Genomic DNA, 22,884 nt, shown 5'->3' on the forward strand with positions numbered 1-22,884 from the left:
TGTCTACAGTGGTACTAATATATGACACTGCTTCTTGAAAAAGGTGGACATATGATGCTGCAGCTCTGGAAGGTCTACACATTCATGCATGTGATGCGATGCTCCGAACCTCGGTGAAGTATGTCTCAACAGGCATCACTGCATGCCATGTTTTGTCCACACTAGACTTTTGATTGGCTGACTAATATGACCCCAGCTGTAGAGTGGAGGGGAATGTAGACTGGGAAATAAAAATTCTGCTTTTATAGCTGTTAAGTGAACCCAGACGGTGAAACGAGTCGAGATGTAATATTGAGTGGTTGGCCAGGACTACGAATATGCATCTAGTTTAAAACTTTCTTGACAACCTTTCACGACTCCTTTAAGTAAAGGTTTCACAACAATTTCTTTGGATCTTGGGAATAGACATCGGTGCATCCTGAAATTCAGCACTTGTGATGAAGCTCAGGTGCAATCTGAGCAACTAAATCTTTTCACAGAAATGAGTTGGCACTGTTGGACGGAGCACAATGGGTATATGTGTGGGAGTGGCAGTGATCACTGTGGGTGGGGTACACATTTTTTCTTCAGATCTAACCAAGTGGAGTGGTCCTTTTTAACGAAAATCTGATATAGGATGCAGATATAAGACCCATATACAAGGTTTACAGGATATCTTTAGCCAAGGGTTAAAAAATACAATATTAGATGTAACCGAGTGAAATTAGTTGCATACCTCTGACAGCCACCTTGTGCACTACACACTTTTTGTTATATAATCAATTAATCTGGTAATGAAAATTAGATACATAATTTGCTAAAAATTAACTTTAGGCAACGAATGGGATTTGCAAGGCTACAAGAGTGTCTTCGGATGCCATAAACATGTCTCACGTGTAGGATTTTTTTCACATTGCAAAGAAAGCATGCGACATACAAAAAGAAACATGTGACTAGCACCTTCGATCGCCGCGACCCAGGTAAAGATACGCAACCGGGAATGTAACTGGTCCCACCTAGTTCCAGTTCAAAAGGTTTATAGAACAATTCCCATTTGGTCCCCACTGTAACTGTTCCCAGCTGAGACCCATTGGTTCCCATTGCAACTAGTCTCAGCTGATACTAGTTGGGTCCTCACTGCAACTGGTCCCAGTTGTTTCCCCATTAACCTGTTCCCAGCTAGTCATTTTAGCTGTGTCTGTACAAGCCTTCTAGAACTATATAGGTGTATCAGTTCTGTTGGAACTATGTGCTATTAGAATTAGTCTTGTGTAAGTGTTTGTTCGGTGTTGTGTCGTCATGCAAAAGGCCCAAAGTGCAGCAGCGCCCCTGCATTGATAATATCAATGAATAAATGAGGCACATGTTCAGATATATTATCAAAACTACAAATGCTTCTTCTGGACCTTTATCATGGCGGCAACCTTGCAGGTGACTATTTGGCCAAGGCAACTATGTCTTGTGTTGATTTCTTCAAAGCTGCGGCATTGGCGCTCAACATAGTGCCTTAAAAATTCTGAAAATAAACAAAACCATGAAATCAGCAAAAGTGTAACAGTTCTAATTAATGTTTAACATTTATTTCAATGTGTACTAAATTGGGGGCACAGTGACAAATTATCGTGACCTTTCATTCACCGCGCTTGCTCACTACGTTGCAGGAGATAAATTATGGCAAAAGACCGAATAAAACATAACACACCCATCAACTGCTGTTTACTGCATTAGAGAAATGGTATATAGTCAAAATTTTGTGGCAACAAATGAAGGAAAAGGCAAGAAGGCAAAATGAACGTGATTGAGTAGCGCCTTGTCCTGTTTACACGCTTTCGTCCTTCACTTGAGCTGTGCCTAAGTATGAACTGCTGATTCGCCCAAGCTTACACCTTGTGCAAATTCTACCAATAGACGGTGATATTAAACAAGGTCTAAATAAGAAAATACCGTGCACTCAACTTACCAAACAACTATAGCACATGGTCCTAGAAGCAACGTTGTTGCTCGTCTTGCCATTATTCTTGGAGCCACTTTACAGACTCGAAATCCAACAAAATTGTGGCAAAGTTCTTAATCTAGTGCACGCTGAACATAGTATTCTCGTTATCGTCACGGAAGCACAGTAGAGCAAACACCGTGTGAATGGGCTTACGTGAACGATCGAGAATATATAAGGTGTGCGCTGAAGCTGTTGTGATTGTGATGCATGAAGCGGCTAAAGTCGCGAACACCAGAGGCTGCAGGCTTGGCTCCGTATCAGGGGAGTGCACTGAGCGCGCTGGATGCATGATCAGTCACATTTATAGATATTTGCAACTTTTTTTGTGTATTTTGATAGCACTACTTATGATGCTTGAAATAAATTGATATAACATTTTCTTACTATTAAAGCCTATTTTCAAGGTTAGGGCATGGTTTCGCCTGCTGAACCAAGTAACATGGTGTTCGGACACATGCGCAGGAGAAGCAGACACGACTGCGCGGAGGCAACACGGCGCCGTCACGGTCCGTGTGTGCTGGCTTGATGCAGTCCAACAACACAACGTCCTCCCGGCCACTTTTCTTGATTATGAATTGTTTGTTGCCAGGGTGGCTGAAGAGGCCGTTGGACTGCGTTGTGTCGTGCGAACACATATCGGCACGATGTCAGCTCTGAAATGACGTGCACCACGCGCGACCCTGGGGGCCGTGGAGGTACCAAGCGCAGTTTGCTCATGACGTTGCGTAGGCGAAGTGCATAATAATTGCAAACTATGGAGGCCTCCTCAGAGCCGCGCGCAATAAGCTCTCCCGGCAGCCCGAGTGTCGTGCCGTAGACCAGCTGAGCGGCGCTGCAGCCAATGTCCTCTTTCAAGGTGGACCTCATACCCAAAAGAACAAGTGGGAGGGCCTCCACCCAGTTGTGTTCCTCGGTTGCTGTAAGCGCAGCCTTGAGCTGGCGGTGGAAGCACTCCACCATGCCGTTGCTCATGGGGTGGTACGCCATCGTGCGTATGCGTGAGATGCCCAAAAGCTGACTGATGGCCGTGAAAAAGGCTGATTCGAATTTTCGACCGCAGTCTCTTGTTATAGTAAAGGGCACCCCGAAACGGGCTACCCAGTGGTACAGGAAAGCACTCGCAACAGTCTCAGCAGTGATGTCCGCATTGGGGATAGCCTCCGCCAAGCTGGTGAACCCCTCAACACAGGTCAGCATGTAAGCCTTTTGTGGCTGGGTGGCAGTGGGCTGACGATGTCTAGGTGGACATGATCAAAGCAAGAATCCGTAGCGAGGAGTGTTCCCAGTGCTGTCGAAGTATGGCGTTGTATCTTAGAGTGCTGGCAAGCTACACATTCGTGTACCCAGCGTAGAACGTCCCGATTTAAATCCGGTAAGACAAATCTTCCCATCACCAGTCTTTGAGTGGCTCTCGTTCTCAGATGAGACAGTCTGTGCAAGAACTCGAACACCTGGCGAAGAAGGCTCGCCGGCACGAACTGGCGAGTTCTACTGACGCTTGTGTCACAGCAAAACCCTGTCCTCAGATCTGGGAACTGTGATCCACTAAAGATTTAGGGCAGTGGTCACGGTCAACAGGTGTTTCAGTTCCTCATCTTCACGTTGAGTAGCTGGCTAAGAGGGAAAATCAACCTGTAGTATGGGCATAACGACTTTCTCAGGATCCTGTGAGAGGGTGTCCACTACCTCGTTGTCGCCGGCTTTGACGTGGCGGATATCAGTCGTGAACTCTGATATATAAGACATTTGGCACTGTCTAAGCTTCCATAACACAAAAGCTTAGCGAGCGCAATGCATAAGTAAGCAGCTTGTGGTCGGTGAGGATGAAAAACTCTACACCTTCCAAGAAATGACAAAAACGTTATATGGCAGTGTACATGACCAACAGTTCTGTCCCGAAGGTGCTGTAGCGGCACTCGGTAGATATTAGCTTCCTCGAAAAGAAAAAAAATCAGGCGCCAAATTCCCCTAACGAGCTGCTGTAATACAGCCCCAACGGCTGTATCGGAAGCATCCACCATTACACTCTGCGGGACACCGAACCTGGGGTATTCAAGCAGTGCAGAGTTTGTCAAGGCGTCCTTGACCTCGCAGAATGCTCCGTAATTTTGCTTCTTGAGACCAGGAGAGGGTGTCTGAGCCATTCTGTGAAGTGGCCAGCAGGTTGTGAAAAGACTGAAGGATCTGTACACAGCGGGGAATGAAACGGCAGTTCCACTTGTTGCTTCAACCTTGTTGGGTTGAGCAAAAACTTCTGAGGTGAAGATGACGTGTCGAAGAAATGAGAGTTGTCGCACACCAAGCTCGCATTTGACCATGTTATTGACCACGCCATGCTCCACTAAGTACTGGAATACGATGCGCACATGATTCATGGGTTCTTTCAGAGTGCTGCTGGCAACTAGCAAGTCATCCAGATAGGCGTGGCAAAAGTTGAGGCCGCGTATAGCACCGTCCATGAACAGCTGAAATGTCTGACCCGTGTTTCGGAGCCCGAATGGCATTTATTTATTCACATACATATTGTTCGCCTTTCATGAAGGCCTTAGGCAGGAGTGGGGCATAAATAACAAAACACAAGGTTAAGAAAAAGTTAAAAGAAGAAAAAAATACATCAAGTGATATATCATAAAATAGAGACATTGAAAAATATGAAAAAACAGAATTAAACAAAATTTGTGGCAGTAAGTGACAAAGCCCTAACCATCTATATCACAATTACCCACACAGCATAAAGCTTGTACAAGCACCGATTACGTATTCAAATAACACACACAAAAAAAAGTTTCAGCATTCGTTCAAACGTTGCAAAACAAGGAAGTACATGACGTCACATTACGCCCTACGGAGTGCAGTAGTGCCTACAGAGCCATATGTTTTATCATATGCATAAAAGAATCAATGTTTTGCCGTGCTACTACTTCAGAAGATAAAGCGTTCCATTTGACGATTGTCCGAGGAAAGAGAGTACAAAAAGTGCTCGTTCTGCACTTCAGCTCGGCCACTTTTTTTGTGTAAAGAGACTAATTTAAGCGGCTAATGGTGGGTGCTATGAGTTTAGATAGATGAACCCCTAAGATTTTGTAATAGAACAAATAAAAAAGTTTTAGCTTGTCGTGATAGCGCCTTGTTTCAAGGTTCTCTAGTTTCGCTTTCTGTAAGAGGTGCGATGGGGATGTTTTCCAGCTATAACTGTTATAAATGAACCTAACAGATTTTCTTTGAACATTTTCCAGTTTCTCTTTATTAGAGGTTGTCCGGGGATCGCGGGCCTCTGCAGCATTTTCCAATAAAGTCCTAACAAACGTCTTGTAAGCTAATTTTATTTCCAGTGAATGACCCACAGTGCGCCAAAGGCATCCTAGTTGTCTGTAGGCTTTTTTAGTAGTAAACACTACATGTTCATTCCAGCGCAAATCGGAGGTTATGATTACTCCTAAATACATATAGCTGTGCACTAAGCTATAAGGTTGGTCATTGATGAAATATGTGAATTTTAGTGGTTGCTTTTTGCGGGTTATGGTCATTCCTACTGTTTTTTTTTCTTTTAACTCTCATCTGCCATGTACAACACCAGTTCGTAATTGAACTTAATGCTTGATTTAGTAGCACCTGATCATTAGGGCTAGGTACTTCCTGGTATATTACACAGCCGTCTGCGAACAGACGAATTCGTATGCCTATGTTCTGGACAATGTCATTGATGAATAGCAGGAAAAATAAAGGACCGAGAACAGAGCCCTGCAGAACACCAGATGCCGCTGGTGCTGAAGTAAAGGCAATGCCATCAATGATTACACATTGCCGTCTTGACGAGAAGTACGCAGTAATACAGGCCAGAAGATGATCAATTTTGAGAATAGGCTTCACTTTAGTATAAGCTTGGAGTCGGATATCCGATCAAAGGCTTTTCCGAAGTCTAAAAATATATCTACCTGATTATGTCTGTCTAATACTGAAGAAAGGTCATGTATTGTTAAGACTAGTTGAGTGACTGTAGACACCCCTCTACAGAATCCGTGTCACCAATCATCAATCAAATTGTTGCTCCCAATAAAGGCAGATATGTGTTTGAACATAATATATTCAAGCAGCTTTACTGAAGTACATAATATTGATATAGACCTGTATGATGAAGGTGATGAATGGTCAGCTGACTTTGGTATGGGGACAAATTTAGCAAATCTGCAGTCATCAGGAAGTTCCACACGAACGAGTGATTTATGATATAGCAGTGTTAAATACTTGGTGCACCATTCCGCATATCACACAAGGAACACATTCGGTATTTCATCAATACCAGGAGATGTCCTGGTATCTAAATTAAGAAGCAATGTCAGGACCCCCTCCTCACTGACGAATATATCGTCCATAGGCGGTGTCTTCAACAAGCGAAACTTTTTGAGCACTGGCATTATCTTGAGTGAAGACAGAACAAAAATATGTGTCAAGTATTTGAGCTATTTCATGTTTGTCGCTGAGTGCTGCATTGCTAAAGGATAGACGAGGCACCGTTTTTTTTTTTTTCAGCGAAAAGTATAGCCAGAGCTTATCAGGGAATGAAAGAAGAAAGTTCTCTAGTCTACTGTTCTGGAAGTGCTATTTTGCTTTATTTAAAGCCGTTTCCAAGCGGAATGAACAGCTCGGTAATATTTTCTGCGTTAGCACTTGTTGGATGACGTTTATGCTTAGTTTGCGCCTTTTTAAGTTTACGCCCCATACGAACGAGGTTCTTGTCAACCAAGGGTCACAGCATCGTAACCCTTAGTTACTATGCTGTAACCAAGGTAACCAACTGTAACCAACTTTAGCTGCAAGGGTTACAGCTGTGCATAACCTTTCGTTTTTTGGGTACGAACTGCGTAATGCATCGAAAAACCAACTTCTTAAAGAAATGCAACATTTGTTCAACAGAAGCATCAGTTGATTCGTACAGAGTGCTAAAATTGGAAAACGGAGTGCCAAGCAAGTCTAGTACATCAACGTCACTAGCATGGGAAAACAACGAGATTATATTTTTTGTATTCGGAGTTTCAAAGAAAACTACAGTTCTAAAGTTAATGATACAACCTTCTGATCAGATATGCTATCGAAAATATCTATTCTTGGATTCCTTCTTAAAAGCTCATTGGAAACAAGAAAAAGGTTTAAAATGGATACTGCATTTTGTTGAGTGCGTGTGGGTAATTTAACTAATTGGGTTAAATTGTACAAGATAAAGAGGTCAACAAATGCTTGAGATGCATTAGCAAGAGCTTCTGGGAAATCATCTGACCAGTTATTCGTTGGCAAGTTGAAATCTCCCGCGAGCAACAGGTTGCAGGAATGAATCTCGTTCAAACACAAAAACTCACTGAGGTTTTCAGCGAAGAAACTATTCGAGCTCGGGGCCAATATATTCCCAAAACAATCGGGTTGCATTCTTCAAGAAATAGCTTAAGCACAACTCTCTCAATTCCTGGTACACTAGGTAATCTGGACACTGGCATTGATTCTTTGAGTAAAATAGCAAGTCTGCCTCCCCTACCATCACGATCATTACGGTAGATCCTAAAGCCATTTGGTGTTAACTCGTGGTCACTGATGTCTTGATGCAATCAGGTTTTGCTTACAGCACCATGATGTGCAGATTATGCACTGTGATATTACTTTCTATGTCAGCTAACTTTTTTAGAATGCTACTAGCATTTATATTTAGGCAGCGGATACGCTTCCAGCAACCCCAACTAGTCCACCAGTTGCGCCTGAGCCTACTTGAGCTGCAAAAGCCTTCTAATGGCTGCAAAAGCCTTCTAATGGGTAAGAATAGGAACCCTCTTATTATTGCTACTATCCCATCGAAACAGGGTGCCATCGATGTTTATCTTGTCATATATAATCTTAACTTTCTTTCCTTCACTTTTTCTTTCGCTGTAGTATCCCACAACTGCTTGCGCAGTGTTTTAGTGGCCGTAGAAAAATCTTCACTGATAGAAACATTCTAGCCTTTGAGCTTGTAGCGATTTCTTAAAACATTTGTCTTTTCACGGCACTCAAAGAACTTTAGGACAACCGGTCGTGACTTGTGGGCTTGTCTGCGTCCTAGTCTATGGATTTGTTCAACAGATGTTCCTTCATCATTGAGTTTTTTTTTAAATATAAGTCATCGATCACAGTTGCAAAAAGCTACTGTGGTTTCTCACTCGCTTCTTTTGGAATATCAAATACAAGAAGATTATTACGACGGCATCTGTCTTCTAGGTCAATGAGTTTCATTTCCAAGTTACGAATACTTTTCAAGCCTCGTGATTTTGGTACTGAATTCTTTAAGCGTTGACATAGATGCCTCAACTTTTTGCAATTTAGATTCAAATATGTCCAGCCTATTTCGCATCAACTTTTGGCCTTCTATACGTTGCTGAAGCAGCACATTGGTGGACTTTTTAATCTTGAATTTGATTCAACATCCCCACAAAGCATAAGCAGAGAGAAAAGAACATCCTATGCATATGAAGAAAACGTACAGACACTATGGGGGCACGCCAGCTGGAGCGGGCAACGGTCATCAGACCTTATTTGCCATATTTGCCATTGCCATATTTGTTACTAACCTGCATAAAAAGCAGAAAAGTGTTCATGGTGGTGTTGACGGGTGACCAGCTGACGTGCCCACTGGAAGAATCCCAGCAGACCCATCCTCTTATGAAGGCTGCGACAATGTCGCAGGGGACGGTGGTGTCCAGTCAGGTGACTCAACATCGTGCTCGAGTGCTTGTACGCACTTTCCGAAGTGGTGTGCAGGAAAGACGGAACATACGGAATCACCACCTGCCTCAATCATCCCCATCGTTCCAAGAAAGAAAGTCTGCATAAAAAGCAGAAAAGAGTTCATGGTGGTCTGAAAGGCGTTGCGATAGTGGTCTTCAGGACGTCCTTTGAGGCAACAGGAATCTGATGGTATGCCTGCATCAGGTCGATCTTCGAGAAGATGGTGGCAACGTGAAGCCTCATCGTGAAATCGTGTATGCGCGGCGCCGAGTATCTGACTAGAGTAGTTACCTGGTTGAGTGCCCTGTAGTCCCCGCATGGTCGCAAGTTTCCTGGCATTGGCATCATGTGAAGTCAAGATGCCAAGGCGCTCGACGAGGGTCTGATGATTTTTATCTCCATCATGTGTTCTAATTCCTATTGTGCTACTTTCAACATCTCTGGGGCAAACGGCAAGGCCACATGTGCATGGGTGGGCCGCTGGTGGCGATGTAGTGGCGTACCTCGTGCTTTGCTGCAGCGCTGGCTAGCGGCTGCCTCGTCAACTCTGGAAAATCCCGCAGAATGCGAGTGAAGCATTCTGCATCGAACGGCCTGAGCACAGTAGGCCTCAGCGGAGGCTGTTTTTGAGGTATTGCCTTGCACAGTTTCCTGCGACGCGACAGTTGCGTACGTCGACGAGAAGGTCGAAATGCCGAAAAAAGTCCGCACTCAAGATGGCGAACTTCACTGCTGCCACAATGAAAATCTACCGGAATGTCCTGTTCAAGCCTCAATCACGTGGCAGCGATGTCCATAGGTGGCAATGATTGTGTTGTTGACCGCCTGAAGATGGGACACACTGGGGACACAGTGATCGGTGGACTTAAACGGCAACATGTTCACCTCCGCGCCGGTGTTTACAAGGAATCGAAGGCCACTGTCATGGTCACCGAGGAAAAATACTTATGGAGGACGTTCCGGGGCGTCTGGGACACTGGTCGTGCTCAGTACCGGCCACTCCCGTTTCTTGCATAGTCGCAAGGAACAATGCATTTGCGAGCAGCATTGTTATGCTTTCTGTGATACCAGCAGATGCTCTGTTGCGCTGCTGGGTGCTGGCGCTCTTCGGGAGTACTGCGGGCCTGAATCACTGCGACGGTATCGACGAGGTGGGATATCTGCTGCTGAATGTCATGCAGTGTGGTCGTAGGCGCGCCGCCGGCAATGTCTGACTGTAGCACCACGACGGATGGCGGAGCGACTTCCGGCACCGAATCGGCGAGCTCGGTGGGTCACAGGACGCCTACCACTTACCACTTAGACAGGCGTTTGTCGACAGCCGAGGCGAAGAGTATGCACACGTTGACCAGAAGTCGCTGTAGCAACAGCTCACAAAGTAGTCTGCTGGGGGCGTCAGTGGTGGTTGCACTGGCCGTGTGCAACAGCTGCCTCAAGTGGCACAACATTCGGCTTGGCGTCCGGTCCCCGAGCTCGGTGTCGTGCAGTAGCTGCTGCAGTCGCTGAGGCTCCAAGTGTGTGAGGCGACTGTTGAGCAGCAGTTTGAGCGTTGCGTACCTGTTATCTACATGTGGAGCGACCAGGAGATCACGTATTTCGCTCGCTATTCCCGGTGGGACGTGGTGGTATCTTGATAGCTCAGCGGCGATACGACGAGCAGTGAATTGGGACTCCACCTGCAGCAACCATAGCTGCAGGTCCGCTGTCCAAAACAGCGGAAGCCTGATGTCGACGGCGATTGCCGGTGCATCAAGGGAAGTCTCCATGGCGTCGATTGGGTCCGGGTCGCGAGTTTACAAAGGCGAGCGGATATCTAATAAACTATTGTGGAGTTTTAGGATTAATTATATTTAGAAGTGTTTACTTAATTACTATTCGAAACCATCAGAAGAGTATTAGGTTCGTTTAAGAGTTAGATTTGGTTATACTGCTACTGGACTCATATAAATTCGCTTCTGAAATTCACTACTCGCAAACCCCTTGCTTGTGCTCGTCTTGTAATATGGCAGTGCTCGTGCTGTCAACGCTTCACCGCTCTACAGGCATGCATCGCGGTGAAGTGAGAAAAAAAAAAGCTGGCTGGAGGTGGGCTCTTTATATGCAGAACATACAGTAGATTTCGATGTGTATTTGGCCTAAATGGAATACGCTGTCACCCGCATCTTCTAATAATAGCGCGGCCTCTTGCTCCTTGTGTGAACGGAATGGCTTCGCACGAAGATATTCGTTCGGAAGTCTACCGAGGCGCTGCTACAGATATTCGTGCTTCTCGTTTCGCGTCGCTATCATAATCAGTAGCGGTGGCAGTCACTACGAGTAGCCTAAGATATGACAGATTGAGTGCAAGCTGAGCCGATTGTGTGGCCGATCGAGTACAAGGGAACTGCGCGATGTAGGCTCTCAAGTGCTCAGACACCGGCTCTGAGCTGCAACAAAGACTTACCAAGTTACGATCAATGTACGCACATGAACTCTTTACACCATCACCTTCCTTTTTCCACTGCATATTTGCGCCGACTTCGATGCTTTCGGCGATCGTTGCAAACGGAGCTACAAGTCTTTCGGCAGCGTCGACACAGGCGTGCGCAGAGCGTTTCTGTAGCACCTCGATAGCGCCGGCTTCCCATTGATCGTAGGCGGTTTGCCAGTACGCGTGCGAGCGTCAACTTTGCTCTCGCCTTCGCAGCGGCGTCTCCATCAGCTGGGCCCGCGCCCGACACAAGAACCCTGCAGCATCGTTATGGTGGCTAGAAAGAGGGTGGTGGTTGTGGTTGTAAGGAAGAGGAAAAATGCACCTAATTTCTGTCTGCCTCAAGGGCGACACGGCGCAGTGCCTTATAGGAGTGGGGTTAAGAAGGGATAAAAAGAATAGAAGGAACTAGATGAAGAGATAAAGAAGGCAAGCGACGAAAAATAGAAGGAGACAGGAAAGTGGGGGTCCGGTCGAAGCAGTCCAAGGAAGGGGCACCCCAATGCGAGAGCTTCACGGCGTCAGGAGACCGCGGAGGGCGAACCGGTAGGCGGGAGCTACGCTGTCGTCGGAGATCGCGAGGGCACGACCATCCAGCTTGGAATTCTCTGAGCGAATCCCCAGAAGGAGGAGAGGTGTCACCACAGCATCACAGAACACCTGTGAAAGAAGGCGTGCTGGTATTTCACTTCGCCGAGGGGCGGCGCGCAAGTCGCCACCGAGATCTATGATAATATGATGATGGATGGTAGCGCAGACAACGAACACGGACAAGAGAAGGCACATAGACACAACACAGCGCTAACTTTCAACAACAGTTTATTACACGCAGATCTCCGTGGTGTATGCGATCCACCACGCCAACGTCGCACGTGCGAAGCTCTAAAAACCATCAAATATAACCAACGCGCGTGTTCCAATACTTTACAATTTTATATTTTTCAATCTTTTTTTACTTTTTCTTTCTTCCTTTTATCCCATGTTACCACAAACCCTATCGCGAATACATGTAATCAAGTTCCTTATCTGTCAACACCACTGATGGGCTGCTCACACACGTGTCACCTAGCTCTGCAATTCTGCCGGCCTCCAATACCAACCGCGTTTGGTATTGGTTTGGTACCTCCAATACCACGCGGTTGGTATTGGAGGCCGGCAGAATTGCAGAGCTAGGTGACACGTGTGTGAGCAGCCCATCAGTGGTGTTGACAGATAAGGAACTTGATTACATGTATTCGCGATAGGGTTTGTGGTAACATGGGATAAAAGGAAGAAAGAAAAAGTAAAAAAAGATTGAAAAATATAAAATTGTAAAGTATTGGAACACGCGCGTTGGTTATATTTGATGGTTTTTAGAGCTACGCACGTGCGACGTTGGCGTGGTGGATCGCATACACCACGGAGATCTGCGTGTAATAAACTGTTGTTGAAAGTTAGCGCTGTGTTGTGTCTATGTGCCTTCTCTTGTCCGTGTTCGTTGTCTGCGCTACCATCCATCATCATGCAACCATACCAACAAGCCCAAATCGCCACCCTCATTGACTATGATAATACTCGAGGTAGTTCTCTACTGTTTGAAGCCAAGACGGGAGTGTTGCGAACCAAGACATATCGGGCCAAATACGAAGGGGTAGATACAGACTACAGTACAGTGTACTAGTACACTGTAACTACAGTATGCAGTGCGTGTGGAGAGGAAAAAGAAATTGCCGAACACATAATGTTCTGTAAAGGGCTTCACCCTATAGTTCAGGATGACGGCGCGGAGTTTTTCAAAGCACTGGGGTTTAGGGACAGGGAGGGCAAAATAGACTTTAAGCGAGTAGACTTAACTAGAAGGAGGTTATCTGATTTGTAACTAAAGTCAAGGCACGAGTGAAAATTAAACCCTTCACTGCAAAGTACCCGTCCAACTTTACTATTGAAAGGAAAAAAAAAACAAATCTAGTAATTAGTTCACTAAGTATTACGGCTAGGTAGCGCTAGCCGCCGCCCAATCTAAAGTGTACAGTCACAACCATCCATCCATCTATCCAGATCAAGGCACGAGTGAACATTAAACCCTTCACTGCAAAGTACGAGTCCTCAACCTCACTATTTGAAGGGAAAAAGAAATAAATCTAATTCGTGGTTCACTAAGTATTACGGCTTGGTGGCGTTAGCCACCGCCCGATCTAAATGGTACAGCCACCATACCCCATATCCCTATCATATCAATCCACCCATCCAGATTGGTCGAGAGCGCTCGCCAGCTGCTGGCGCGGCAATTTTGGTCGCTTGCTCGTGTGCTCGCAAGTTGCGACGTCTGCGCTGTGCCTATTTGGACTCGTTCGGGATCAATAAATGCAAATGTGACCATGTCACAGCGATTAGTAAACAGCAAATACACTGTTTTTCACCTAGATGCAATGCGGGATATGTTTCAGTCAGCAAAACAAGGGAAGAAAGCGTCTCTCTTCTCTGCTCCCGCAGACGATGAACGGCGAAAGGCCTGGGACCATGCGATTCCTCGCGCTGGCAAACTACTGGAAAAGAACGGCGTTGTGTGTCAGGCAAATGTCTGGTTTGTATTATCACCATTCACCGACACAATTTTTTATCTCTGTGAATTGCCCCAGTTTTTACAGTTTGGCACAGTCATCCTCCAGTGGAAACCTACCTTCTGGAGTTCTGAGCAGCCTTCTATGACCGGGCGTCCGCAACAGTTCAATAAACTGCAGAATAAGCTGGATGAGCTGCTAAACTTGGGGCGCCTCAATGAGGTTCATGAAATGATTGTTGCTTGTGAAGCGCTGTCACACTGGTCCCGTTAATTAGGGAGGCGATCGCCGGGCTAATTCCAAGAGCCGAAGTATCGGCCCCCCGAACCGCACCACGAAAGCGTGGACAATTTAGAAATGGTCCTTATTGGCGCGCCAGCAGACGCCGGCTGTGGCCCAAAGAACAAGTCAGAGCCGAGAGTTGATAAACAAACAAAATTATAATCTCGATAACGGCAGATCGAAAACAATACACAAGAATGCACTCTCCACGATAATTACATACAACACGTCACCAATCAAACAACGTACTACACAGTACAATCAGCCACACTCAAAACAACGGACACAGACAACGATACGCCCTACAATGCAGTCGCATGCATTGAACAACCAAGACACTTAAAGACTAAAGAGATAGAAAACCTATTCAGTCCAAAGTCCTCGGAACAAAAGTCTGAATGATACTCTTCCGAGAATCACTCACTCAAAGTCCAGTGTTGTTGCTGTTCCGCTGCCCCGAAGTTTCTCTTCCAGGAAACCTCGCGTCTTCAATTGGCCCCTCTCCAAGCTTCAAACTTCTTCGCCGGAAACACGTCGGCTTCACACACGCAGCTGTTGCCACGCGTCTTCGCTCGATAGCGGTAAACCCACGCTCTTGCCTGTAGCTCGAGCCTTCACCCCACAGGTGGAAATCCTCTTCTTCATCTCCTGCTTTGTCGCTACGGACAAAACCTTCGCCGACAACACGGCGGAATCCCTACGCGCTCTGGCGCTAACTTCCGTCTTCTGCTGCTCTGTCACTACGGACAGAACCTTCGCCGACTACACGGCGGGATACCCTACGCACTCTGGCGCTAACTTCCGTCTTCTCCTCATCTCTCATCTCCGCTGCTCGATTAAATACCTTCCGCACGACATTCCAGAAGGTTCTCGTCATTTCGTCGGCGCGATACGCAGCGAAGGCTGGGGAGAGGCGCGAGACTGTACGAGGGCCGTCCCCGACCGATGACTCAACTCGGTATGACCACGCCTATTTCCTTCTGGAACTTTCCAGTGCTTGCCCGGCCGCCGCTGTGGGGTGAGGAGGTTCGTGGGCGAAGCCACGCTTCCGCGGGGAGAGCGCGCGCCCGGGGAGCCTTGGATGTTTGTTTTCTTTTTTTTTCTTTTGACCTCCCGTTATCGCAAGAATTTGGCGGCGCGCCCATTTTTAGCGCTCGTTCTGTGACACTGCCCCACACTTTAAGAATATTATCTCATAATATTCAAAACCACACAAACGAGCGCGAACAGTCACCACACAGTCTGAACGACTGTAACAAAAACCGTCGCTCATGACACTTCACATTCGCAATAGATCGCTCAATACAATCTTACATTGTAGTTCAATTCCACAACACATGAAATACAGCCACAGGTACACGACTACAACACTTCATCACTTATTCCAAACAATACAAACGTACAAAGTTCTCTCATTACAACAATTATATAACACTATACATCCCATCACAGCACAGACAATTCGACACTTGTGACACAGGATAACACAACATTAACACAACATATGGCACTCAGCACTGCCAAACACATTCTGATTCGACTTCAGCACTTATCCTGTGTATTTCGAGCTTCGCTTGCGTCCTTTCTTGCGGTGCTCGCTCGATTTCTTCTTGTTTTTCCTTGTTCTTTTTCGGCGAGCCTTTTCCAACGACGATATCTGAGGTGGCGTCTCAGCCATCGTTGTCACTTCCGACACCGTTAACGGGTCATAACATTCGACGGGTCCTGTCTGTTTGTTTTCCAGCTTGATCATGCCTCTACATTTTGCCCGGCTGGCCAACTCCGTCTCCTTTACACTGTCGGTCGGTTGAGGTCGTGCCGACGTAAGTCCAGTTGCTCGGCCCGTGAACTCATTCAACACGATCATCTTCTCATTTACGGTCTCTTGTACCGCGGCTTCACCTTGGGCTCTAGTGAGATCCGTCACGGGCGGCTCCTCCCTTGTATCTCGCGGTCGCTGGGTTGGCGAGGACTCTATCTTAGGGTCTTCTCCCAAACATTCCGGATCATTCGGTCCTCGCGCCCCGTCGATGTTTCCGATGACAAGGTCGTAAAGGGGGGTCGTCATACATAGAGCGGTAACCTTCCCGCTGAAGTACGGGGTTTCCACCTCAATCTCTGCTTCGGGAAGCATCCGAACTGTACGGTCAATTAGGCAAACCGGTTTCGTTTTGCCTGTTAACTCACTTTCCCGTACCAAATTTCTCCGCACGATAACAGTGGAACTGCCAGTATCTCTTAACACCGTAACCTTTTTGCCCGCAACTTTTCCAGGCAGCGCTGGCATTCCCTTCGTGACACCGGTTGGCTGTTTTGACATTACGGCACCCACAATAGGAATTTTCTCACCATTTTTCAACTCTACGAATCCATCAGTAACGGCATTATTATCAGATTTCGGTGCCGCTTGCACACAGGATACCTGGTGAGTTTGACTCGCCCCGTTTCGGCATGCGTCTGCTTTGTGCCCAGTCTGACCACACTTGAAACATTTTAATACCGTAGGGCTCGTAAAGTTAGTACGACAGTGGCTCGCGCGATGACCCACTCGGTTACACAGGAAACATCTCGGAACACTCTCCGGTGCACGCTTCTTTGGTTCGGGTGCCAAGGAGTGTCCCGAAGAAGGAGTCTTCGGGACACTCCTTCTTGACCTTGGCCAAATTAGTTCCACCTTGCGCTTCCAAGAATTGATCAGCCAATTCAAGCATTCCTTCAAGTGACTCAGCCTTCCTCTCTTTCAAGTACAGCGACAGGCTTGGGTGGCAACTAGTAAGAAACTGTTCTCTAATTAGGAGCTCTCTAAGTTCATCGTACTCCTTCGCTGTCCCTGCAAGTTCAATCCATCTGTCGAAATAATGGCAAAGTCGGGCGGCATACTGCGTAGCCGTCTCACCATCAGCTGGCTTTCCTGTCCGAAATCTGTCCCGGAAACCTTCTACAGTAAACCTAAATCGCTTCAGCAAAGCAGCTTTCACCTTTGCATAGTTGGCTGCATCGGTCGGCGTCAGCCTACCGTACACACTGAGCGCTTCACCACTCAAGCAAGTACTCAAAGCAGTTGCCCATTGATGTTCCGGCCAATTCTGGCTCTTCGCAATCGTCTCAAATCGGTGAAGGTACGCGTCAAGGTCGTCCTTCCTTTCATCAAACGCCACGAGCAACATGCTTGGGTTCAAGCGGAAGCCATGATCTTCCCGTTCGCTGCTTTCAACTCTAGGTTGGACGGGAGTTTCACTTCGCAGTTGCAAACGTAGTCGCTCGAGTTCTATCTCGTGCTGTCGCTGCCGTTTCCTTTCCTCTCTTTCTTCTTTCGCCCTTTCAGCTGCCAGTCTTTCTTTCTCCAGCTCCAATTTCAATTGCAGCTCTCTTTCTTCTTTCGCCCTTTCAGCGGCCAGCCTTTCTCTCTCCAACTCAGCTGCTTTTTCTTCCTTGGCCCTCTCAGCTGCCAACCTCTCTCGCTCCAACTCAGCTGCTTTTTCTTCCTTGGCCCTCTCTGCTGCCAACCTCTCTCTCTCCAACTGAGCTTCTTTTTCCGCTTTGGCTCTTTCGACCGCCAACCTCTCTCGTTCCAACTCACCTGCTTTTTCTTCCTTGGCTTTCTCAGCTGCCAACCTTTCTCTCTCCACCGCCTCTTTCTCCTTCTGGCTTACCCATTTCCGTAGTTCGGCGCCGGAAAGACCCATCTTCTCACCAAGCGCAACTAACTTTTCGAGATCCATTGTGTCTCACAACTCGCAAATAAAACCTTGCCGCGTGCAAAAAGTATCTGCCTAAATCAGTCTATCGGAACACTCCCCTGCACTCGTTAACGAGAACACTGAACAACACACAAAATCGTTCCGATAGCACTATCAACAACTCGAGGCTCTTTCTCACTACTTTGGACACACTGTGCACCAAAAGGTCCTGTGTCGCGGACGCCAGATTAATTGCCACACAGGTCCCGTTAATTAGGGAGGCGATCGCCGGGCTAATTCCAAGGGCCGAAGTATCGGCCCCCCGAACCGCACAACGAAAGCGTGGACAATTTAGAAGTGGTCCTTATTGGCGCGCCAGCAGACGCCGGCTGTGGCCCAAAGAACAAGTCAGAGCCGAGAGTTGATAAACAAACAAAATTATATTCTCGATAACGGCAGATCGAAAACAATACACAAGAATGCACTCTCCACGATAATTACATACAACACGTCACCAATCATACAACGTACTACACAGTACAATCAGCCACACTCAAAACAACGGACACAGACAACGATATTCCCTACAATGCAGACGCATGCATTGAACAACCAAGACACTTAAAGACTAAAGAGATAGAAAACCTATTCAGTCCAAAGTCCTTGGAACAAAAGTCTGAATGATACTCTTCCGAGAATCACTCACTCAAAGTCCAGCGTTGTTGCTGTTCCGCTGCCCCGAAGTTTCTCTTCCAGGAAACCTCGCGTCTTCAATTGGCCACTCTCCAAGCTTCAAACTTCTTCGCCGGAAACACGTCGGCTTCACACACGCAGCTGTTGCCACGCGTCTTCGCTCGATAGCGGTAAACCCACGCTCTTGCCTGTAGCTCGAGCCTTCACCCCTCAGGTGGAAATCCTCTTCTTCTTCTCCTGCTTTGTCGCTACGGACAAAACCTTCGCCGACTACACGGCGGGATACCCTACGCACTCTGGCGCTAACTTCCGTTTTCTCCTCATCTCTCATCTCCGCTGCTCGATTAAATACCTTCCGCATGACATTCCAGAAGGTTCTCGTCATTTCGTCGGCGCGATACGCAGCGAAGGCTGGGGAGAGGCGCGAGACTGTACGAGGGCCGTCCCCGACCGATGACTCAACTCGGTATGACCACGCCTATTTCCTTCTGGAACTTTCCAGTGCTTGCCCGGCCGCCCCTGTGGGGTGAGGAGGTTCGTCGGCGAAGCCACGCTTCCGTGGGGAGAGCGCGCGCCCGGGGAGCCTTGGATGTTTGTTTTCTTTTTTTTTTCTTTTGACCTCGCGGCGTTTCTCCCGCCCGTTATCGCAAGAATTTGGCGGCGCGCCCATTTTTAGCGCTCGTTCTGTGACAAGCGCCCCCTGACCGCACTGATCTCACTGGACGCAAAAGTGACTCCCGGATCACTTATTGCGTGAGTGGCTATGTGGCGCGGAAGCTGGGGAAAAAAGACGAAGTGCAACGAATGTAGCAGGTCGATGCTTCACTCTGAGAATCCCGGCTTGCTTCCGGCAGAATCATACCTCACACGTTATACAGATAGAGGTGGCCTTCTGTACCCGTCCGAGTCCTTGACACACCTAGTCAAAGCTAAGGGAAGATGCATTCACCTATTGCTTCAGTTTCAACAAGTTGAAAAGTGACAGCATATTATACCTTATCTATTGCCTGTCTGTGAAGAGGTTAAATATGCTCAGCTGTGAACACCACAAACTGGAAGTGACAAATCAGATAATTAGATTCATTACAGTGACCCGAGCATTTTCTCGTTGCTGGAGAAAATGAGTCCAATCAAAAAAAGAGAGAGAGAGAGAGAGACAGAAAATGTATATTTTGTCTCTTTACGTCGACGTATGGCTTAACTGTCATAACGTATGGCTTAACAGTCGATCTTGCACGTCAGGTCGTGCAAGGTCGAGCAGGTCGGTTGGTGCAGGGGCAGCGCGCAAAGAGAGATAAGTTTTTCTTTTTTCTTTGTGTTTGTAAACACCATTATTATTTTTTCTCTCCTAATCATTAACTTGCGTTGCGAGTACTGTATGTGTGGGACATGGGCAACGTTGCAGTGGCGTTGACCACGTGAACTGGGTAGGCGGCTGTTTTGAAGAAGTTCGGGGCACCCGGTTAGTTGTTAAACAGCTTGAGCTGAACATGAAGAGGACCTAGTGAGAGTTTACCAGCGAAATTCAACACGTGTGTGTGCGGTGTAGGCGGCAGCTTCTAACAGTTGTTGAGGTAGGAGAGTTAGCGGAGGCGGCTGGATAGTAAGATTAGGGTTGAGCTTAGGGCTGTCGGGCGCTCGGGCCGATGGTCGGGCGGGCGTTGGCTAAGGAGGCTAAGAAAACCACGGGCGAGAGTAAGGTGGTGCAGTGCGAAGAATGCAAGCGCTGGTGCTACTTGGACGAGACAGAATTCTTGAGTTTGGCCGACGCGCAGAAGGCGAGCTTCATGTGCACTGTGCGAGGCACTGAAGGCGACCGTGCAGCGCATGGAGGCTAGCATCGAGGTGCTTTAGGGGGAGCTTAGGGCGGAACGGGAACAGAGGATAAAACTCCAAAAATAGCTCGGAGCGTCGCGTGAGCGGGAGGAGGCTACCGCCACCCTATTAGAGCAAATGAAGGGCGCCCTTCTAAAAGAACGGGAAGTGCTGACCGAGCTCGAGCGGCGGGTAAAGGAGCTAATGGCGCTTTGCCCCGGCCCCGAGCGGTGTGAGATGGAAGGCGTGGGTAGCGGAGAAGGCGATAGGCGGGAAGGAACAGTTGAAGAGAGAGGTCAGGGGGCCGCATGTGTCTCGCCACAGCACGGAGGCTCCGAGAACATACAGCTCGGTGGCGCGGCAGTATTCGAGCAGGGCAGAAACACAGGACAGACGGCAGAGACAGAAACAGGTGAAGCAAACAGGGGCACCATCACAAACAGGAAGCCAGCGATTGGAGCATAAAAGGGTCCTAGTGGTGGGGGACTCTAACGTGGCCAGGGTTAGGGATGGCGTCTTCACGACAGTGAAGGAAGGTGGGAGAGTGAGGGTGGAGGCCCAGTCAGGGAAGAGCATGGTGGACGCAGTGGCCAAAGCTCAGAAGGTTGTAGAGGACAGCATGGAGGACGAAAATCTCGTCATTATTTATGCTGGGCTCAATTATGTGTTGAAGGGTAAAGATCAGAACCTTCACAGACATTTAGAGGATGGGATGCGTAAGCTCCGAGAAGCCTCTGGGAGTGTGCATGTGACCATATGCACAGTCCCAGAGGTCTGGGGGCAGTCTCATGGGACTGAAAGGAGGGAAGCGGAGGCTCATCAGAGCTCCGGGTCCCCCTAAAAAAGATGTGGCTTGACGACCTATTCTATTACCGACCCTCCTGCCTGTTGCACCACTGTAGTGAATGCCATCCTGTGCAAAGGGGCGAGCGCCGGGCTCGTACCCGTCTTGGTTCACTTCCATTACGCTACATCCGAGTTGCCGGCCCACATACCCTTGGCCACACAGTTGGGCAAGGGTATATGGAAAACTCTGCGCCATCATCCTGAACTATAGCCCTTTACAGAACATTATCAAGTGTTCAGCAGTTTCTTCTTCCTCTCCACATGAACTGCATACTGTGTCTACCCCTTCGTATTTGGCCCGATATGTCTTGGTTCGCAATACTCCCGTCCTGACCTCAAACAGTAGAGAACTACCCCGAGTATTATCATAGATCCTTTCCTCGGCAATTTCCTGCTTAAAAGTTCGATAGGTCTCTAGTGCGGACTTCTTAATCATGCCAATTCTCCACATGTCAGTCTCCGTTTCCTTCACTTTCTTCTTAACCGATAGTCCTTTTTGGTTTGGCTACCTGCTGTTTTCTAAGCATTTACCAGTCAATTTACTGGTTCGCTTCCTCCATTTTGTATCGACATTCTTCATGTACAGGTAGCTGAAAACCTTCCTAGCCCAACGCTCCTCCCCCATTTCTCTCAATCGCTTCTCAAATTTTATCTTGCTGCTAGCTTCCCTGCCCTCAAATGATGTCCATCCCATATCACCTTGCACTCCCTGATTTGGTGTAATACCGTGAGCTCCTAAGGCAAGCGTACCTATTCCACGTTGCTTAACTTCTAATCTTGCTTGAACTTCTGATCTCATGCACAAGACCGCATTGCCGAACGTCAGCCCAGGAACCATGGCCCCTTTCCATATTCCTCTCACAACATCATACCTAATGTAATTCCACAGTGCCCTATTTTTTATCACCGCTGCATTCCTGTTACCTTTAGTCGTCACGTATATTTCGTGTTCCCTTAGGTACTCGGTCCCATTGCTTATCCAAACGCCCAGATATTTGTATTTATTTGTTATCTCTAGCGTGACTTCCTGTATTCTAAGCTCACTACCTTCGTTGTCATTGAAAATCATGACTGCTGATTTTTCCTTACTGAATCTAAAATCTAACCTATCTCCCTCATTACCGCAGATGTCCATCAATCTCTGCAAATCTTTCTTGTTATTGGCCATTAGCACTATATCATCTGCGTACATTAATGCTGGTAGTTCCTGATCAATGAGTTTTTTTTGTTTGACGAAAGAGAGGTTGAAGCCCAGTCCACTTCCCTCTAATTTGGCCTCTAATTCTTGTAGGTACATCATGAATAACAAGGGTGACAGAGGACACCCCTGCCTAAGCCCCCGTTTCACCTCTGTGGGCTTAGATACCTGTTTTTCCAACTTTATAACTACCTTGTTACTTTTATAGATATCCTTTAAAAAATTAGTGACTACATCTTCCACGCCTAGCGTGTCCAGTATTTCCCACAATTCCTCTTGATTCACGCTGTAGTACGCTCCCTTGATATCCAAAAATGCTAGCCACAGGGGCCTGTGTTCCTTTTCTGCTATTTCGATGCACTGCGGCAGTGAGAACAGATTGTCTTCCAACCTTCTGTGTTCCCGAAACCCATTCTGCAGTTACCCCAGCACCCCCTCATCCTCTATCCATGCCTGCAGTCTTTCCTTTATAATCTGTATTGCCAGCCTGTAGACCACGGATGTCACTGTTATAGGACGGTAGTTGTTTATGTCAGCTGTGTCCCCCTTTTCTTTATAGATCATGCTCATCCAGCTAAGTTTCCATCCATCGGGAACTTCACCATCGATTATTATTTTGCTCACTGCCTCTCTCAAAG

At 47.3% G+C, this 22,884-nt stretch overlaps 1 long non-coding RNA gene across 2 annotated transcripts; it reads right to left on the bottom strand.

The window, feature by feature from the left end:
- Positions 1–1,330: 1,330 nt before the first annotated feature.
- LOC142803629 (uncharacterized) lies at positions 1,331–11,849 on the bottom strand. 2 transcript variants are annotated; one of them, XR_012894207.1, is made up of 2 exons: positions 11,189–11,849; positions 1,331–1,495 (listed from the first exon to the last, which is right to left on the bottom strand). It is a non-coding gene; the product is annotated as an uncharacterized LOC142803629 (long non-coding RNA). The 2 variants fall into 2 exon arrangements; XR_012894206.1 differs by having other exon boundaries at positions 11,166–11,849.
- Positions 11,850–22,884: the final 11,035 nt, after the last annotated feature.

Source organism: Rhipicephalus microplus, chromosome 3 (assembly GCF_043290135.1).
Source record: "Rhipicephalus microplus isolate Deutch F79 chromosome 3, USDA_Rmic, whole genome shotgun sequence".
In the NCBI taxonomy this organism is placed as follows: Eukaryota; Metazoa; Arthropoda; class Arachnida; order Ixodida; family Ixodidae; genus Rhipicephalus; species Rhipicephalus microplus.